Source organism: Dreissena polymorpha, chromosome 2, assembly GCF_020536995.1.
Source record: "Dreissena polymorpha isolate Duluth1 chromosome 2, UMN_Dpol_1.0, whole genome shotgun sequence".
In the NCBI taxonomy this organism is placed as follows: domain Eukaryota; kingdom Metazoa; phylum Mollusca; class Bivalvia; order Myida; family Dreissenidae; genus Dreissena; species Dreissena polymorpha.
This window is the reverse complement of record NC_068356.1, coordinates 12,331,162-12,351,518: the sequence shown is the minus strand read 5'-3', so window position 1 is coordinate 12,351,518 and position 20,357 is coordinate 12,331,162. Positions and strand designations below refer to the sequence as shown.

Sequence of the window (20,357 nt, the reverse complement as noted above, 5' to 3'; positions counted from 1 at the left end):
CATGAAGAATCAATCAATTGCAACTACCACAATCAAATGTTTCCTAACAATTCACAAGATTTTCCCGGAAAATATCAATTGGCTGCAGGATTTTTGCACAAGGTCATTTCAATTGACATTTCAAACATGTATATTTGATATGAAAATTGTAAACAAATCTTCGTTTCCACAGTTCAAATAAATATAGCTGAGTAATAAACTGATTGATCACCAAGTTCTAAAAGCCCATTTGATTGAAAAATAAGCAGTTTAACATTAGCACTAAGAAAGTCTTATGTTTTTGTTCACACAAAATTTCATAAGTTCAATCTTTCTTAATGATGCAATTATCAGTCCATTAAAACATATACCCCGGTATATGGTGTATTCCTTTAAAAAGTCCCCCAGCCAATCGCAACCTTGTTAGTGATATAATAATACACAAACACCTTGACAAAATGCAATATATAGCTCAAATACTAAATTCTGAAACAATACATGATTTAAACAAGAGATGTGTTAGTCAGAAACACAATGCCCCCTATTGCGCCGCTTTGAAATGATTTTTTTTGGACCTTTGACCTTGAAGGATGACCTTGACCTTGAACTTCCACCACTCAAAATGTGCAGCTTCATGAGAACGCCGCTTTGAAATTATTTACTTTTTTTGACCTTTGATCTTGAAGGATGACCTTGACCTTGAAGGATGACCTTGACCTTGAACTTCCACCACTCGAAATGTGCAGCTTCATGATAATGCCGCTTTGATTTATTTTTTTTACTGTCAATCACTTTGTTCTTGGAAATCGTATCAGCCAATCAGCGCTTAGGCTGCCGAATACACACAGTCCCCCAAGAAGGTATATGAAGTAACTGTAAACTTCACAGATCAATACTGACCTATCTGAAAACATTCAAATTTTAATTTAGAGGAAAAGTTTGCACAATTTGTTGTGCTTCCAATTTTTTTGTCTCCCAGGCGCTAAGAAGTTTTATTCAGATTTCAAATATTAAAAAAGCCCATGCTTTCTAGGAGGAAGAATGATGTGATATTGTACACAGAGATTTTTTTTTGCTCAAAATTACAGCCAATTTTCGGCTGCTTCCCAATCGCAAAAATCCACGTTTTTTCCCAAAAATCTGACCAAAATTTCCCAATAAAAGCCCGATTTCCAAAAAAAAAAAAAAAAAATTAAACTCTAGATCTAGACATTATGTTTTAACATCCTACAAAATATATAACTTTAATTTAGTATTTTTTTGTAAATAAATCATTCCTAAATTTGCCACTTTTATTGATTTAAAAAATCCCAATTTGACCAGACTCCTTTTCTAGAAAACCCCCTTAACATGCACTTAAAAACAATATCAATTCTGTAACTTATAATCCTATTTATAATGTTTATTTTTTTCCAATTTCATGGTTTATCGCGCTATTTTTCACAATTTCACGGTTTATCGCGCTAATTTTACCAACTCAAATGGCACAGGCTGTAACAAATTAAAGCAAAAAAATCACTGGTACATGTGGTCTTATTTTTGCATGCTTTCAATAAGTACAACAATTTTACAAGAAATACACAAGGAGTGTTTCTTTGTGGCTAGATTTTGTCAGCTTTTGTGAACAATAACAAATGGAAATGCTTTTTGGATAACAACTTTTGTTATGCACATTTTAAAATACTTATATGGAATTATGTTTTTATGTCATACATATGTTTAATACATGGATATAACATATAATGCAATAAGGTTGGTAAATCGCGCGTTTTAAAATTACCAAACTAGGCTAATCCATACATATACATGCATGAATGACCTCACCAGTTATATCGCGCCAGATATATTGCGATCACGATCTTTGGACACTGCGAACCGCGATGTAATGGAGTTGCAGTGTATAATATAATGACATTTAATTAATATAAAGTGCATTACCCCCTCCTCCATTAGTTAAATGAAAGGCCCAGTGGACATTTATCAGGGGATATATATCCATGCAAGGACCAGTGGACCCGAAGCTTCAAACCCTCACCATAGTCTACTCGGTAACTTAGAAACAGTTTCGACTAGAGGAAGCACTCAATAAGCCACCCTCCAGCATTTAGAAACTGAGCAGGAACTTTTACAGTTAAAGTGACGATACTGAGAAAGTTCTTTGCTGGAGTGTCTCAGTATATCTCAACTAAGAGATACTGTACACACTCAGCTGAAATCTCTGCCGATAAAGGAAAATATGAGGAGGAAGGCAATGGAGCTGAACAAGAAAATGTTGGCGTTAGCATAAGTAGAAGAGGCAGAAAGATACTTCTCTGAGACACAATTTGATGCCAATAAAAACAACACTCTTGGAAGCTGTTACCGCATATTTTACCAGCAGCACCTCCTTAGGTTGAACTCATTACATCAGAGCCAACACTGGGGAAGAAAAAAACATTATCAACAAGGTAAGATTTGGCTCTGCTCCTAGACCTAATGCCTTCCCAAACAGTCTACAAGATGTGCAATAAACAGGTTATGAGAACTCCTGAAGTGGGTATGGAGGAAACGCAAAGTCCCAGCAGCCTTGAAAAAGCAGAAGGAAGTTTCACACCCATGGAAACCAACTCCAAGAACATCGACCAGTTCCGCACCATTTAATTCTTTTACCTGAAAGGGAAGACTTCTTTCGCTATCCTTGCCAAAAGACTTACAACCTACCTGCCAACAAGTACATCACCCACTCTGTTCAGGAGAAAGGCGTTCCCTGTTTCTCAGGCTGTGTTTAGCACATCAGTGCCATCACCCAACTGATAGGAGGAGCAAAGGCAAGAAAAAAGGACCTCACAGTTTTCTGGCTCAACCTCACCATTGTCACCAATGCATATGGTTATTTTCCTCATCAGTTGATTTACACAGCCCTCCAACACTACCATGTTTCAGCTAGTACCCAGAAAATCATCACAAGCAACCTTGATGATATCAAACTTGGGTTTTCCGTTGATCACCACCTGATGGACTGGCAGAAGTTGGAGAAAGGAATTGTCACCGGATTCACAGTTTCTATGGTGCTCTTCATCATGTGAATGAATCTTCTGATCAGTGCAGTTGTCAGAGAGACACATGGACCAAAGACGGAACTAGGGATCTACCTGTCCAGGCTTCATGGATGACTTCACTCTCACCACTTCTACCCTTGTGCAGGAGATGGATGTTGACTGCCCTGACAGACTTCGCATTTTGGGCCAGGATGAAATTCAAGGTCCAGATCTCATCAAGGGTAAACCAACATATAGATTCACCCTCTAAGTACAGAACTAGGAGATACCATCAATAATAAAGAGCACTATCAAATGTCTTGGGCAATAGTTTGACGCAAGTCGCTAGCCTGCAGGACAGCAACAATGTCAGAAAGCTTAAAACCCAGGTAGATGAGGGACTGATGCAACCTTTCTGAGAAGTTCAAAGCCTGGCTATACCAGCATGCCTTACTGCCTATACCAGCATGCCTTACTGGCTATACCAGCATGCCTAACTGGCTATACCAGCATGCCTTACTGGCTATACCAGCATGCCTTACTGGCTATACTAGCATGCCTTACTGGCTATACCAGCATGCCTTACTGGCTATACCAGCATGCCTTACTACCAAGGCTAAACTGGCCCATGAGGAGGTATCAAGCTCAGTAATAGAAGCCTTAGAGAGGACCACAGGTCGATACCTATGGGAGAGGATAGAAATATCTCCCAGTTTCTCCAGCATAAGACTGTACAGAAAGAGCAGCAAGCTTCAGCTCCCACTGTCCTCACTCGTAGGGGAGTTGAAGACAGCCAAGACAAGACTAGTGCTCACCCTAAGAGGATCTCCAGATGAGCTTATCGGAGAAGCAGGCATTGTTACCCACACCAGCAGGAAATGGTCAGCCACAAAGACGGTCAGTCAAGCTGAGACTTTGCTCAAGCTCAAAGACATTGTAGCATTGACTGCAGTCGGACGTCAGGGGATTAAAGTAGGGATAGGAACAAAGACTGAAAATTATATTTGAATATTTGTTTGACATTATTTGAATATTCTAATATTGAAGATTAGATTACACTTTCCGAATTAATGAACGTCCAGAGTAAAGCAATGTACTTATTGCCACAAGGTCACCGTGGTGTTATGGATATGGTGTCAGCCTAGCGACTGTGAGGTCATGGCCGGGTTCGATCCCCACTGTAGAAGCCTTCTTTAGATCTCCCCAAAGACACCAAGTACTGATTCTAGGCCCAGGAAACTGACTTGTGAGCGTTTCAATAAGCCTCAGGCTTTCAATGCAATTTATTTAAATAAATCGGTTTAAAACTAAACTAAACTCCTCAATAAAGACATTAACCCTCTCCTTATACAATCCTGTATGCCAATTATCTCGTTAATTGATTGCAGCTGTTATCCAAACAATGACTTTTACATGACATTGGTCTAAAATGAACCAAAAATGATTCTTTGTATTTACAACCCTTTTTGGAAGATTATTTGCGTAAACATCAATTATTTGAATATGACTTTTTGGATTTGAATTTTCTGCTGATTTTCAAATATTGGAATATTTGGATAATTGTTCCCATCCTTAGATTTAAGCAACAAAACCACTTCTGTGGAGCCTAGTAGTAAAGAAAGAGAGGCGCAAGTCAAGATGGCAGAAGAAAACAAAAGACAAGCTAGAGCGGTAGAAATGCGAACACAGGGAGCATGGACAACATGGAATACATTACACAGGAAATTGACCTTGGACCACATCTGGAAGTATGACTCAATTAGACTATCTTGCCTTCTTAGGTCAGTCCATGACCTCCTACCATGCCCCGCAAACCTCTGCTGTTGGGGACTCATACCAGAATCTAAATGCAAACATTTTAATCATCCTGGCACTCTTGAAAATGTTCTTTTTTGCTGCCCTAAGCTATGTCACTAGGAAGATACAGATGAGGACAATGTTCTTAGAGAGGTGGCTGACTGGCTTGAACAAGAAACCGTCGGGGACGGGTGATGCTCCCCAAAGTTTTTTTTTGTCACAATATTGCACTATATATTCAGATAAAAGGAAACGTCTTGAGTGGCATAACTTTGGACAAAATAATACGATGGATGGTTTAGCAAATTTCAAAAGCCATAACTCTCTAAGTAAATCATCTAACCAGAACCCACAAATAACATGCGCATCTCCTCAAGGTAGTTAAGCTTTCCATAAAGCTTCATTGAATTCCAGTCAGTAGTTGGGGGGACAAGAATTGCACTATATGTACAGTTTATAGAAAAATTCAAAGGGCCATAAATCTGTGAAAAATCATCCGACCATAACTGGCTGATAATATGCACATCTCCTGTAGGTAGTGAAGCTTCCCATAAGTTTCATTGAATTCGGTCATTAATTGCTGAGAAATAGCCCGGACAAAAAATGTGCACGGACGGACACACGGACAGACAAAGCGGCGACTATATGCTCCCCCCAAAATTTTTGGGGAGCATAAGAAGGAAAGAAAGGAACCCAGTTGTACCCTGCGACAACATATAAGAAAACCTCAATCCTTAATGGCGCAATCAGATGGAGCATTAGGTTTGACCTTGATAAAAAGCTGGTCTTCCCAAGTATCCCAAATCTCAGGCCCGACATCGTGCTGTTGTTAGAGGCGGGAAAACGACTCAAACCTCAAGCCCGACATCTTGCTGTTGTCAGAGGCGGAAAAACAACTCATCGTGATCAAGATGAAGGTACCTTGGAAAACCAGATGCAAGGAGACCTCCGAGAGGAAAAGGGTTAAGTACAAAGAGCTGCTAGAAGCCTGCAAAGAGGCTGGCCTACTTGGTAGTTCCCAATAGAAGTAGGCGCTAGAGGGTTTTGCAAACAATTCTTCCCGTCTGTAGATCTGCCGTGGAATCATATGGAATTCTATGGAAATTGTTAGATGGAATTCCGTGGAGTATTGGCACTAACTTTCCATCCGATTCCATGCAATCAATGGAAAAGTGAAAAAAAAACAGAAGGGGGACTTGATATGGGATGGAATTCCATAAAATGCCGTGGAATTCCATAGAATTCCGTGGCATTCCATATAATGCCGTGGAATTCCATAGAATGCCGTGGAATTCCATAGAATGCCGTGGAATTCCATAGAATGCCGTGGAATTCCATGGAACGCCGTGGAATTCCATGGAATGCCGTGGAATTCCATAGAATGCTGTGGAATTCCATAGAATGCCGTGGAATTCCGTGAAAAGCTATGGAATTTAATAAAAAGCTGGAATAAAATAGAAAAAAAAACAGATTATAGATCAAAGGCAGTTTATTGATTTTGAAAAACAAATGTGAATGTAACTAAAGGTTTCATCATAGAAGTTAAACAAGAACAAGATCTGGCATCAATCATTAACCACACACATGCAGTCACAGTGCATATTCAAAAATGAGTGGTTTTACATTTTCATAAAGTACCATCTCTCTTAACCACAGGCATGCATGCACACATTCAAAAACACATCCATAAACATGCACGCATATACAGGTGAGAAAAGAACAACTTATAAAAGGCACAATATAAAACATAGAAGTAGAATTTTACATTTCTCTTATGACAAGTATTCTTCCTTTCTCACATATGTTCATAAACACACACAATTACATGCACACACACATCACGCACAATTGTTCTAGAGTTTTTTCTCATAAATTTTAAAGTTCAACAACTGTTCCTTATTAATTCTAGAACACTTTCAGTATGATAACAGAAGTTCAGTTCTAGTTGATGTGTTCCAGTACAATTCTAGAAAAGTTCCGAAGGTTAACTTCTAATATTTAAGTCTGAAACCAACTTTCTAGAAAACAAATTCCCATGCAGACAGCCAGTATTCAAGTACTGAGCATAGTTAATAATAATACATAACAAATTAACAACTGTTGTAAATTTGTTATTTATTATACTATGCTCAGTACTGTTGAACATGGACTTAATTCAATTATCCAAGTTTCAATTTCCTAAATTAAAAAACAACAACAAATATATTAAGACAAAAAACAAACACAAAATACAATTCACAAAATAAATAACTGGTCTTTTTTATACAAGAAGTAACCAAAATAAAACATGTCACCAGCCACAGACTGCCAGGCTTAACACAGAGGCTAGTTTTTAAAAATGTTTGTCCAAGTCTTCCACTGCCATTTTCCTTTTCTTCTGAGAATATTGAACACCAGTCACTGCCTCCGGGTCCTTTTTGGTATGAGGTACATTGTATACTGCTCACATGTGCTCTACAGAATAAAAAATCATAAAAATGTCTAAAGCAAAGAGTTATTTACATTCAAACTATAACAAGAGATTGCAAAGCAATATGGTCCCCTACCTGTTAAACTTCACTATTTTAAGTTTGTTAAATATATTTGTTGCCATAGCAACCAGAATTCTTGCATTATAAACAACATGAAATGACGTGCAAAATGTCCTTATTGTCATCTGTTCATGTTTCAAGTTTCATGAAAAAATACTTAGAACTTTTAAAGTTATCCCAGGATCCAGAAAAGTGTAATTGACTTAGACCAATATATTGAATTCCAAAAAGACAAAATACTTTCAGGTGGTTAACATTAAATAACTTATCTAGCCCAGGGCATGACAATATTTACCATGAATTTGTGGCCCTGTAAGTCCTCTAGGTAAATGCGCTTAAAGAGCCGCTTTGCTGTTGGATTATTTCCCTGCCAAACTCTGCAGTATCTTCCGTCAACTGGTCAATGGTAATTAAAGCACATAATGAAAATGTATAGGGAACGTAATTCATGAATTGTTTTAAATATTAAGTTGTTAAATGGTCTTTCAAAAGAGAACTAAAAACGAAGTGAATACATCGCAAAGCACAAAGCATAACTTAATTTGTTGGTATGATTAGTACAAATTTATTATTGCTATAATTAGAATGATGTGTAATTCTATTGGTATGAAAATGCACACTCAGATACCTAAAAACCAATTCCATTGGTTTAATTTTTTATTTACAAGCAAATACGTTGAATTGATATCCCCCGCCAACATGCTTCTGGACACATAAGTATTATATTTGACACTCAAACAAGCATTTTTTAAAGATACAAAGGGCCATAACCCCGTTTATAACAGATGGTGTACAATTCCATTTGGCGTGCATCATCCTCTTATCCATATATATACTCGAACCAGGTTTCAATGAAATCCGCCAAAGCACTTCCAGGATATGGCCTTGGACACACAAACAGGATTTTTTCAAGATACAAAGGGCCATAACTCTGTTATTAACTAATGGTGTACAATGCCATTTGGCATGCATCATCCTCATATCCATATACATACTCATACCAAGTTTCAGTGAAATCTGCCAAAGCACTTCCAAGATATGGCTACGGACGGATGGAAAGACGGACAGACGGAAGGATGGAAGGATGGACAGACAATGCCAAAAACAATATCCCTCCGCCTATGGCGGGGGATAATAATAAACATTAACACCATTAATGAGCATTGAGTACTCAACATGCACAGTAAAAAACTTCCTTAGCCTGCAGTTCCATAACCTTGCATGATAAAATTCCAATACTACATTCAACGTTATTAATTTCTCCACATAGGTCTTATTACTTCCTTTTTCAACCTGCAAACTCCACTAAGTGAAAATTTGGGTGACAGCTGCTTTTAAACTAATATTTGCTATACTAAAACCTCAAATATCACATAAAAAGGTCTACAATAATGTCATAAGAAGATTAAATTTAAAGGAATATTTAGAAATAATAAAAATCACAAACCTTCAGTTGTTGTTCTATTCCTAGACAGACTGCTCAAACACTGTATGCATCACTCTTTAGCAATATTTCTTGTCACTTTCCAAATGATATAAATACATAAGTATTTTAAGAAAGTGTTTTTAATGGAAAAACTAATGAACTCTTCTGTTTGTTAAATGTCTTTAACTTTATTTAACAAGTTAAACCAGTACATTGTCCACCATGTTTCATGTTTCAATCTAACAGGTAAACTTTCTGTATTTGAATTCAGCCAATTAGAAAAGGCTGTTATATTTTATAACCAATAGATTTGCAGTAAACATACCCAACATCTGATGTATAACACATGCTTGGCTTATCAGATAGATTGTTATTTGACAACCTGGACTGGCTGAGTTTGATATTGAGAAAAAACAGTGTGTATACCACTTGGACAGGGTTAAGGAATTTAAACTTGTAGAAATTGCTTTGAAAGTAACAACTACTCCTACTTCTGCAGAACTACTACTTTAATTACTACAGCATCAACAAAACCACCAACAACAACAACAGCAACAATAACAGCAGCAACAACAACAGCAGCAACAACAACAGCAGCAACAGCAGCAGCAACAACTGCTACTACAGCAACAACTGCTACTACTGCTACTTCTATTGCTACTACTATTGCTACAGAAACTGTTAATGCTACTACTTCTACTACTACTACTACCACCACAACCTCTACTGATATAAAAAACACTACTGCTACTACATCAATTACTACAACAACAACACCTACTACAACAACAACAACTACTACTACTAATACAGCTACTACATCTACAACTACTACTACTACTGCTGCTGCTGCTGTCGCTACTATGAAGTCTTTTTGACTATTTGTAAGTGTAAGGTGTTCTATATGTGTTCTTATTCCCCATAAGAACTTTTGTAGAACTTACTGGTTCTTAAAGCGTTGTAGATGTGTTCTAGAACTACATTTTAAAACATTTTAAGAAATTTTTTACCATATTTTGTCCTTGAAATGTTCTAAAAAGGTTCTTGAAATTATTGGAACAGTTTCAGTCCTAAGCCATTTTCCACAAATGTTCTGGATTTATTCTAAAAAAACTGTTTTGAAACAATTCCAGAACATACGTTTTAGAACACAAATATGGAACAGTTCCAGAACTGTTCCAATTTCTAGAACAAATTTATAATTATCTTTATTGCATTTTCTTTTAAATACAAAATACATGACGCAAATAAATTCATACATGTATTAAACTACAAATACATTTCAGACAACCAGCGAAAATTTTCTAAGTTATTTTCCATTGATTTCCATCCAAGAAAATGTATAAGTTATTTTCCATAACGATTTCCGTTGAAAAAAATGGCTAAGTCCAACTTTCCATGGTGTTTTCCATACATTCCGTGGAAATGCATGGAATTTTAGTCGATATTCCGTGGAATTCCATAACAGCTTCAGATGGAAAATTGGCAAGTGGATGGAATTCCATCAAATTCCATGGATTTCCATCGATTTCCGTAGAATTCTATAATATTTTCTATGGAATTCCATAGAAAAGTGCTAATGACTATGGCAGATCTACAGACGGGTTGTGCCGACTGATGTCAGCAGTCGGGTCTACTAACAGGGATAGACGTGGGACTATCCAGAAGCTGAGCCAAGCTGCAGAGCAGTTGTCCAGCTGGTTATGGCCTGGGTGAAAAGAGGCAATTAGGAAGAAGTATGACTATCGACATTCACACTGTAGCTATGGTGGCCCCATCCTCCATGGTTCAGGGGAAAAAACATTGTTAATCAAGGGGCTATATGCTGATGGTGAGTGTCAATCAGCATTCAACAACAACCATAGCTGAGTCTACAAGAGATTCACAAGTGGGTGGATGATCGTATTCAACTAATAAGTGAAGGATATAAAATTGTATCTTGTCAACAAAAGTTCATTGACAATACATGAAATTTCAATGCACCATCCTATGATTGTAGAATAGATGATTTTTATGAAATTTGTTGTTTGTTCGTTTTTTTGCGTATTTTTCTTCTATCAATATCCAAACAAAGTCAATGAACAAGACTCAGCTATTAAATTAATTTTAGTAAAGATAATTTTTATACATAAATTATTATAAAGCGGTTTCATACCAACTCAGGAACATACGGGCCACAAATGAGGTTGGTGCAGTAACAGTGCTTTCTAACTCAGAGAAAAATGCAAAGTTTCCATATTGGGCTCCAATAGAAATCCAATTGCGAAAGAAACTCCAACTGTTTTGTTCCAAAATCCAACTTGGGTGATTTAAAAAATCAAATTTATTACTTGTGTGTAACCACAAGCTCCGCTTACTCTGGTTTTAAAGCACAGCCCATTCAAACAATTGAGCCATATAGAAATTTATTTTAGTTCTTGTATTTTAACCTGATTGTTGTTTTTGCTGAAATGAGTCATAATAGAAAATTCTACGCACAAAATTAACGTGGTCATCAGTCACACAGATGCATTTCATTGACAAAGTTTGATTTCACGAACAATCTGTGAACAACAAAGAGGAACCGTCTTTCCCAGTACATATTCACAGTTTTAATTCTGCTTTGCTGAGAGGATTCTAAACATCCAGCAAACAACAAAAATCCCAGATAATTGAAATTTTCTAACAAATAAAAGACAGAGACATTGTAATAAATTGATAGTTGAAAAGCAACGAGTTCTTAATTGTGTTTGTTCTTTATTACTTTTTGTTCTTTATACCAACTTTAGTTCAAAATGGTCCTTTTGGCCTGCGTGTAAATGATTATTTGAGTCGTGTTCTGAGAAAACTGGGCATAATGCATGAGCGTAAAGTGTCATCCCAGATTAGCCAGTGCAGCCCGCACAGATTAATCAGGGACGACACTTTCCACTTATATGGTATTTTTTGTTTAAAGGAAGTCTCTTCTACACGAAAATCCAGTTAAGGCGGAAAGTGTCGGACTGCACAGGCTAATCTGGGACGACACTTTACGCACATGCATTATGCCCAATTTTCTCAGAACAAGACACATTTTATCTGGTAGGTGCAAATATGTGCTGACTAATCAATTAACCCAAATTACCAATTTCAAGACTTGAATTTCCCAACTTGAGGATTTCACTACTTGAATTTTCCCAACTTAAAGAGACTGTCAACCACGACGACTAAGAAAAGAAAAGTTGTAAAAAAGTTGTTTTTTTTACAATTATTAGTTTATATTGATTAAAATATCACGTCTGGTATATTACATTACTTGAAAAAAGTTGTTAAGTTTTCATATTTTCAGTATATTCGGCAATAAATTGTACTGGGTATGTCTACCAGGAAACTACCAGTTAACTATAAATAACGCCATATGATCATCATCGTCACGTGGTAAACCCAGGAATGCAAATTGTGCATGTGTAGTGAATTGAATATATTATATTTATAAAATGATCGATCTCATTGCATTATTTATAGTGTGTATATCGTTATGTCACCTATTTTCGCGATGTACTTTCGATTTCACATTTAATAAATTTTATTACCGAATATACTGAAAATATGAACTTTTTTCAAGTAATGTAATATACCATTCGTGATATTTTAATCAATATGTATAAGCTAATAATTGTAAATAAATACAGTATTTTAGAACTTTTATTTTTTCATCATTCGTGGTTGACAGTCCCTTTAAGGGTTTACCCGCTACTTTTTCCCAAAAGGAATAATGCTGTAACTTTTCCCTATTGGAAAAAAAATACTTTTAACATTCTTACTTATTGGCCACAAATAGTATTTGTTGAATATTCTTGAATATCCTTTGTTGTTTTTGTCTGCCAATAAATATTAAATGATGATTGCACGCATTCATACAATTGTTTCTTTACTTTGCATACTTTCTTTTTTAATTAAAATGCACATTAAATGCACCTGCAAACTAAGGACGATGTCAGACAATGTATTAGACGCATTAGACAGGTGTGAGATTTGTCACGCATGTTTATGTATTTCAACGCAACAAAATCACATATATGATTGGCATCTTGCTCAATATGCATTTTTTTTAATCAGCACTTTTAATGAATTTTAACTCATTAAACTGATCAAGTTGTATTCATTTTTTACGGATATACAGGAAAATAAAAGGCTTTGATATTGTTCACATTTAATAATTTACTGTTGTTTACTGCATTAACCCAAAATATACCAATGTTTAGTATTCTGAACCAACACATTATTCATTCAAAGTAGTTTTCAAATGAGAACCTAGGTTCTTGTGAAAACCTAGGATACCAAACGAGAACTTAAGTTCTCAGAATGAGAACCTAAGTTCTATGTGTCTATGAGAACCTAGGTTCTCATGAAAAACCTAGTTTCTCATGAGAACCTAGGCTCTCAAGAGTAAACTAAGGTTTTCAAATGAGAACCTAGGTTCTCATGAAAACCTAGGTTATCATGAGAAACCTGGTTTCTTGGGATTTCATAAACCTAGTTTCTCGTGAGAACCTAGGTTCTCATGAGAAACCTAGTTTCTTGGGATTATGCGTCGAACCGCTTGCCATTTCCAGTTGTCTCCCATTGCTTGATACACGCTGGCGGCATATGTGTAGAAAGATAAGAAATAGATGTGAAACAGTGAATGTTACTCCCCAAGAACATTTTTTTAACAATTTTCAGACAATGCTATGTAATATTCAACGAAACTTGTAGGAAACTTCTTGAGGAACAATCGGTCGACATTGGTCTGAATAAAAAAAATAAAAATTAAACTGTTTATGAAATACATCTTTAATTGTAAATATTATTTTGAGACTAAAAATTGAAACAAATTCAGATCAATCGTTATGTAATTCATTATTACAGCATTAAATGAGTTTCAGATATTCAGTTCCCTTGTTCTGGCCTCAAATGACTGTACGGTACAGTTTTCTATTTTAAGTATGTCTGTGATATAGTAAGCAATCATTATGGTATAATGAAAGTTTTCTCTTTATTGATAATGTATAATGATGTATTATTCAATCGTAAGATATTTGCAACACTGCAAGAAAAACTTATGCACTAAAGACTTTGCAAACATATTTCAATAACTTGAGATATCTGCAAAAATTAAGTTCTTAACGGCATGTTTTCATTCTGTCCAGCCCGTGTGTAATCATATGTGAACCCCATTGATCCTGCGCCCTGAATAATATGTGTCCTGTATTCCAAACGAGCAAGTTTACGCCGTCCGACGCGTAATTCTGGAAACCTAGGTTTTCAGATAACCTAGGTTCCATGAGAACCTAGGCTCTCATAATGAGAACCTAGGTTCTCATGAGAACCTAGGTTCTCTGAAAACTAGGTTCTCAGAGAACCTAGGTTCTCAGAGAACCTATTGTTCCCAAATGAAAACCACAGATATGGCAAGCAGTTCGACGCATAATCCCAAGAAACTAGGTTCTCATGAAAACATAGGTTCTCATTTGAAAACTTGGGTTCTTGAAGCCATGTGCAATCTCAAAGCGAGAACCTAGGTTCTCATTCTGAGAACCTAGGTTCTCATGAGAAACCTAGTTCCTTGGGATTATGCGTCAAACTGCTTGACATAGCTCACCATAAGTACTTTGTACTGTGGTGAACTAAAAACTTAGAATGCTCGTCAATTATAACTTCTTAGAAAACTTATTATGTTGCGTGATCTATAATCAGGTGTGATCTATAATTAATGGAGCAGTATTTTTGACAAAACTCAAGGCCGGAATGTGCTATCGATATCAGTAATAGATGTCACAGGCCTCTCGGCTGTATGTTAATCATTTAAATAATAAGTTCTTACCTGAGAGTCGATGTCGCGCAGACTGACACTGCTTTACAAAATGTGTCATCTATAGATAACAAATGTACTTTTCCGAAGTTAATCTAGGTTTAATACGTTACGTTATATTTATGATTTGAGTACTAGACTAGCATTTAAACCATAAATGTGTGCGCCGGTTGTCAGTTTCAAAACATTGAATAGCTGCACCCAATCTTCATAAATGTTTTAAATGACAGTATACCTGCTAAAGATTGGTTGAGTAACACACCGTGACAATGAATACATGTAGTATGTACTCCTGCAGTACAGTTCACAACAACCAACCGAATATCGGAGCCGATAACACACTTTTTACATGAGTGTTATAATATTACCGAATAAATTAAATTAATTTTGTTAGAGGATCTACGAAAATATAACACCATTCCAACCACAGTTTATTAAATTGTAATTGCTGAGATAGTGCACATCAGGGACCTGTGCATAGGAGCAAAAAGCGGGACAATATTCAAGGTTATACATACGCGCTAAACTTCTCATGTTTTTAAAGCTGTTTTATTCATTAAGGTTGTTCACCGTTGTCATTAGCATTTCCGAAATATCGCGGCAGTCAGTGAACTGACATGCACCCTTCCTGTGTTCGCTGCATCAGTTGAGTACTTGATGTACGAACTTATATGACCCTTCTTGAATCAAATTTAGATCTCGGTTAAATAATTTAATGATCAATGCCGATATAATTTATCACAGGTGGTTAGCGTGTGTGTGGCTATGATAATATTATTAATTAGTAAAAATGTCACTTTTGAATGAAAAAAAATCAAATTGTGACTTACAGTCAACTTCTCTAAAAAGAATCACTATCAAATATATATGTTTGTATAAGTTATTTATAAAAGTAGGTCCCTTGTTAACATCATTCAAACGAAACATACGCGTCAGAAAACGAAGAAACGTGGGTTTAAAGTTTTCAAAGATATAACCTTTTTCTGTTTAGTGCTTTGTCAATTTAATAGCATCATTGATAGGTTCAATGTTTATCCTAAATATATGTACCGAATAGCATCTATAGGATAATACGAATAATAAGTAGAGAGTATTCCTATTTATTTATTCCTAGGACCGTGACTTTTGTAAGGCGATGTTTTGTTTTGTTTAAGTTATAAAGAGGAAGTGAAAATGGGAGGTAATCAAAATACAATCGGTAACATTATATCAAGAGTTATCTTAGCTTACCACCTAACGGTAAGAGTTGATCATATATGTGATTTACATTGAATGTAATAAAGAAAATTATTATTGACGCGATTTTTCATTGCCCCTGCGTCCTTTCAAGGAAAACTATTTAATTTTGAGCCAAAGTACCGTAGGTCAAATTTACCTCGGCTGCGCGGGTATTCGACAACGAAATAAGGTCCAAATAGACGAGTTCACGGTGGCTGATGAGACCTTAATGTGCATTGGTAGACAAAGTAGGGACAATTCCTTTGTAGTTGTCCTTCAAGAACAAAGTTAAATCCGCAAAAAGACTGCTGACAATAAAAAAGACCTTCTTCCCGCTCCTCGGGCGCTGCTCCGCTATTATGGTCTCTCTAGACGCCACAAGCCGTCGACCCGAACCCCGTAACGGTTTCCCCAGCACGTTGAGCGTACTGAGTACAGCCGACCTGGGAGTACTTTCGTTATCTTCATAGCCTTTAGGGTTAACCCCTCGAAATCCTATGTGTATCTTTGCCCAAGGTCCGCCCGGTCCGTCCTCTTCGCTGCCACCTCCGCTGCTCCCGTCCCTCTTCCGGCGATGTAGTGAAACCACTATCCACCTACGGACAATTACCATTCCGCATGGTGATCCTTCCAAGTTCTTGGAGTCAGCGAAATCAGCGGGAGTGGACGTCCGGGTCGAGGGATGACGGTACTAGCATGCTAAACAGAGCCCCCGCAGAAGTTATATCTATCCGACCCTCCTCAGACAATTTAGTGAAACTATCCACCTATGGACAATTACCTTTCCGCTTAAGCGATTATTAGTCTTCAAGAAAATATTTTGCGGGTGACTCTCACACCGGTCGCGACGTGCGCGTTTAAGCTGCTTACCGAGCTCTTTTAAACTAGGGAATACTTTTATATTTATAGAGTAACTTTGATTTTTTGACAATCGCCCATTTCTTTTACATTTTCAACTTAAATCGCCAGCTGACAGATTCAATCGACATTGGCGATTTGTCGATCGGGAACGCTAAAATATTATATCCTTACTTTGAAATAAAATTTGTTAGACAAATACGTTGTAAACAAAAGGGTTTTAATTGTTGTTATTCTTTGTCACTTGTCACTCGCATATTAAACGCATGAAATGTTTGTTATTAATTGCACGTGTATTCAAAACACACGTAAATGTTCGTAATTAAAAATTATACTACAGGAGCGCACATCACTTGTGTCCTCACATTGCTTATTATGAGTTAATTTTTTCACTATCGAAATATATGGTAATCTAATATTTGATTAACACGCAGTTTTCTTTCGACACATTCCAATCATACTTTTTGAGCCGCGTCATGAAAAAATTGGCCTTATGGCGCGTTAGCTAGCGTAGCTTAAGCCCTGTCTGCGCAGTTGCGCAGTCTGGCCAGGAGCTGCGCTGTCCGCTATAAATCACGGACGGTTTCTTGTCTCATTCGGTACCTCCTGACCTGCTGCGACATTCGCAGTCTAGGCCATAGATACGCTAGCCGCATATGGCATAAAGCCCATTTTCACATGATGCGGGTCCATAAAAATATCTTAGTTATTTATAAATGGAACTTCTTAGAACAATCCTTTTCGATAGAAAATTGAAGACAAATTGTGTTATTTATAGCAAACTGGCAAATTTCGGTAGCCTATTCAGTCTTTCAAGACCGATTTCCATAAAGTATAAAGTTTAAACGAGTACGGCAAACATTTGTGGTTAAATGATGAAACGATTTCTGTCTTATCATGTCACTATATTATTTTGGAAGTTTTTGTTTCCTCATCTTGAAAGCAATACTGATTTATTAACGTTTATCGATAGTCCATTATTTTTCGGCGCGGATTGCTTTGATCCTAGATTTTTGTTTCTTGCAGAAGACTGTCGAGTTTTTATACGCCCGTCTATGACGGGACGTATTATGGTATACCCCGCGTCCGTCTGTCCGTCCGTCTGTCCGTCCGTCCGTCCGTCCGTCCGTCCGTCTGTTAATGTCGTACGCTACGTCAAATATCCTTTGACAGATTTTCTTCAAATTTTAACACAATCTTAATATTGATAAACCCTGATCCCCTTTCGTTTTTGACGGAATTCTGAATTGTCGTTCCAGAGTTATGGGACTTTGTTCGTCAAAATTTCGTGATTTCATTGAATGTCCTACTGTAGCTCAAATATCCTTCGATGGATTTTTTTCAAATTTCAACACAATCTTAATATTGATAAACCCTGATCCCCTTTCGTTTTTGACGGAATTCTGAATTGTCGTTCCAGAGTTATGGGACTTTGTTCGTCAAAATTTCGTGATTTCATTGAATGTCCTACTGTAGCTATATAAAAATGTTAAAGTTGTTATAACTTTGGTATGCTTGGACCTAGAGTCTTGAAACTTGACATGAAGGTTGGCCAGAACTAGTAAGTAACCACTGGACATTTCAAGGTCATTCATTTGAAGGTCAAGGTCACTGTGACCTTGAATGTAAAAATGTTAAAGTTGTTATAGCTTTGGTATGCTTGGACCTAGAGTCTTGAAACTTGACATGAAGGTTGGCCAGAACTAGTAAGTAACCCCTGGACATTTCAAGGTCATTCATTTGAAGGTCAAGGTCACTGTGACCTTGAATGTAAAAATGTTAAAGTTCTTATTTCATGTTATAACTTTGGTATGCTTGTACCTAGAGTCTTCAAACTTGAAATAAAGATTGGCCAGTACTAGAAGATGACCACTGGTCATTTCAATGTCATTCATTTGAAGGTCAAGGTCACTGTGACCTTAAATGTTAAAATGTTAAAATTGTTATAACTTTGGTATGCTTGGACATAGAGTCTTCAAACTTGACATGAAGGTTTGCAAGCACACTTAGATGACCACTGGTCATTTCAAGGTCATTCATTCTAAGGTCAAGGTCACTGTGACCTTAAATGTTATTGTTGTTCATGTATCCTACCGTAGCTCAAATATCCCCCGATGGATTTTTTATACGCCCGTCTATGACGGGACGTATTATGGTATACCCCGCGTCCGTCTGTCCGTCCGTCCGTCCGTCCGTCCGTCCGTCCGTCTGTTAATGTCGTACGCTACGTCAAATATCCTTTGACAGATTTTCTTCAAATTTTAACACAATCTTAATATTGATAAACCCTGATCCCCTTTCGTTTTTGACGGAATTCTGAATTGTCGTTCCAGAGTTATGGGACTTTGTTCGTCAAAATTTCGTGATTTCATTGAATGTCCTACTGTAGCTCAAATATCCTTCGATGGATTTTTTTCAAATTTCAACACAATCTTAATATTGATAAACCCTGATCCCCTTTCGTTTTTGACGGAATTCTGAATTGTCGTTCCAGAGTTATGGGACTTTGTTCGTCAAAATTTCGTGATTTCCATGCTCATGTACTTATAAAATAAACCATGTATTCAAATACAAATAAACTGAAGTAAAAAAATGATTCAAAGGGTTATTTATTACCTTACTACTTCATTGGCGAACGACGGGCGTATCATGCGCTCATGGCGCAGCTTTTATTTAGCGCTGTAATATCGTTAAATTGTGTAAAGGAAAACATTTACTTTGCGATTTTGGGCGGAAAGAAAAAAGGGTCAAATTACAGTATTTTGATATTAATCTGCAAATTATGTTGCATATTATTTGAAAATATTTGAATACTTTGAATAAGGATTGAAAACTTTAGAACGTCAGAATATACAGCGTGCATGTAACATTTTACGCATGTAACGAAGTCGGTAAAGATAACAAAAACAACAACAACACAGCAACAACAACAACGAATCGTCCTTTCTGCTTAAAGGGGCCTTTCCACGTTTGGGTAAATTGACAAAATTGAAAAAAAGTTGTTTCAGATTCGCACATTTTCGTTTTAGTTATGACATTTGTGAGGAAACCGTAATACTGAACATTTACCATGCTCTAAAATGGCCATTATATATGCATCTTTTGACGATTTAAAAACCTGAAAAGTATAAAGCGTTGCAACGCGAAACGAATTAATAATTTGGAGAGTTCTGTTGTTGTCGTTAAATTTTGTTAACCTAAGAGAAATGCTTATATAAAGTATAAAACACTTCAGTCATTGTATCAGGAAGGATGGCCGAGTGGTCTAAATGGTTGACTTTTTACTCCAGGACTCCAGGGCATCAGTGGTTCGAGCCCTGCTAAGGGTTACCTTTTTTTCTTTTTTAAATTGTATTCTTGATTTTTTACTGGAGCTCTTTAGATCCAATGTTTACATTTATCAATATAAAGCATTTAGTGACAAACTTCAAAACATGCCAAAATCTGTGAAAAGGCCCCTTTTAATGAATTGTAACAAAGAAAACAAGCAAAAAATAAAGATAAAACTGTGACCTTATCTTCCGAGTGAAAAGGGCGATCAGTCTCGCGAAGAGTAATTATGTAATGATAACGTTTATTAAAACAAGATTATAAATAAACGTCTAGACAATCATAAATTACATTCCCATCCGGACATTTAATTGCTCGCAAAATACCATGCCCCCTTAATATTTATGATTTTCCGATTGATATAGAATGGTTTGCAATTTTTCACCACT

At 36.6% G+C, this 20,357-nt stretch overlaps 1 protein-coding gene across 1 annotated transcript in view; it reads right to left on the bottom strand.

Moving 5' to 3' along the window:
• Positions 1-14,806, bottom strand: part of LOC127865873 (high-affinity choline transporter 1-like) — a 75,530-nt gene extending 60,724 nt beyond the window's left edge. Inside the window, exon 1 of the mRNA XM_052405902.1 lies at positions 14,575-14,806. The gene's annotated coding sequence lies outside the window, so the exon portion shown is untranslated. The remainder of the gene's footprint in view (positions 1-14,574) is intronic.
• Positions 14,807-20,357: the final 5,551 nt, after the last annotated feature.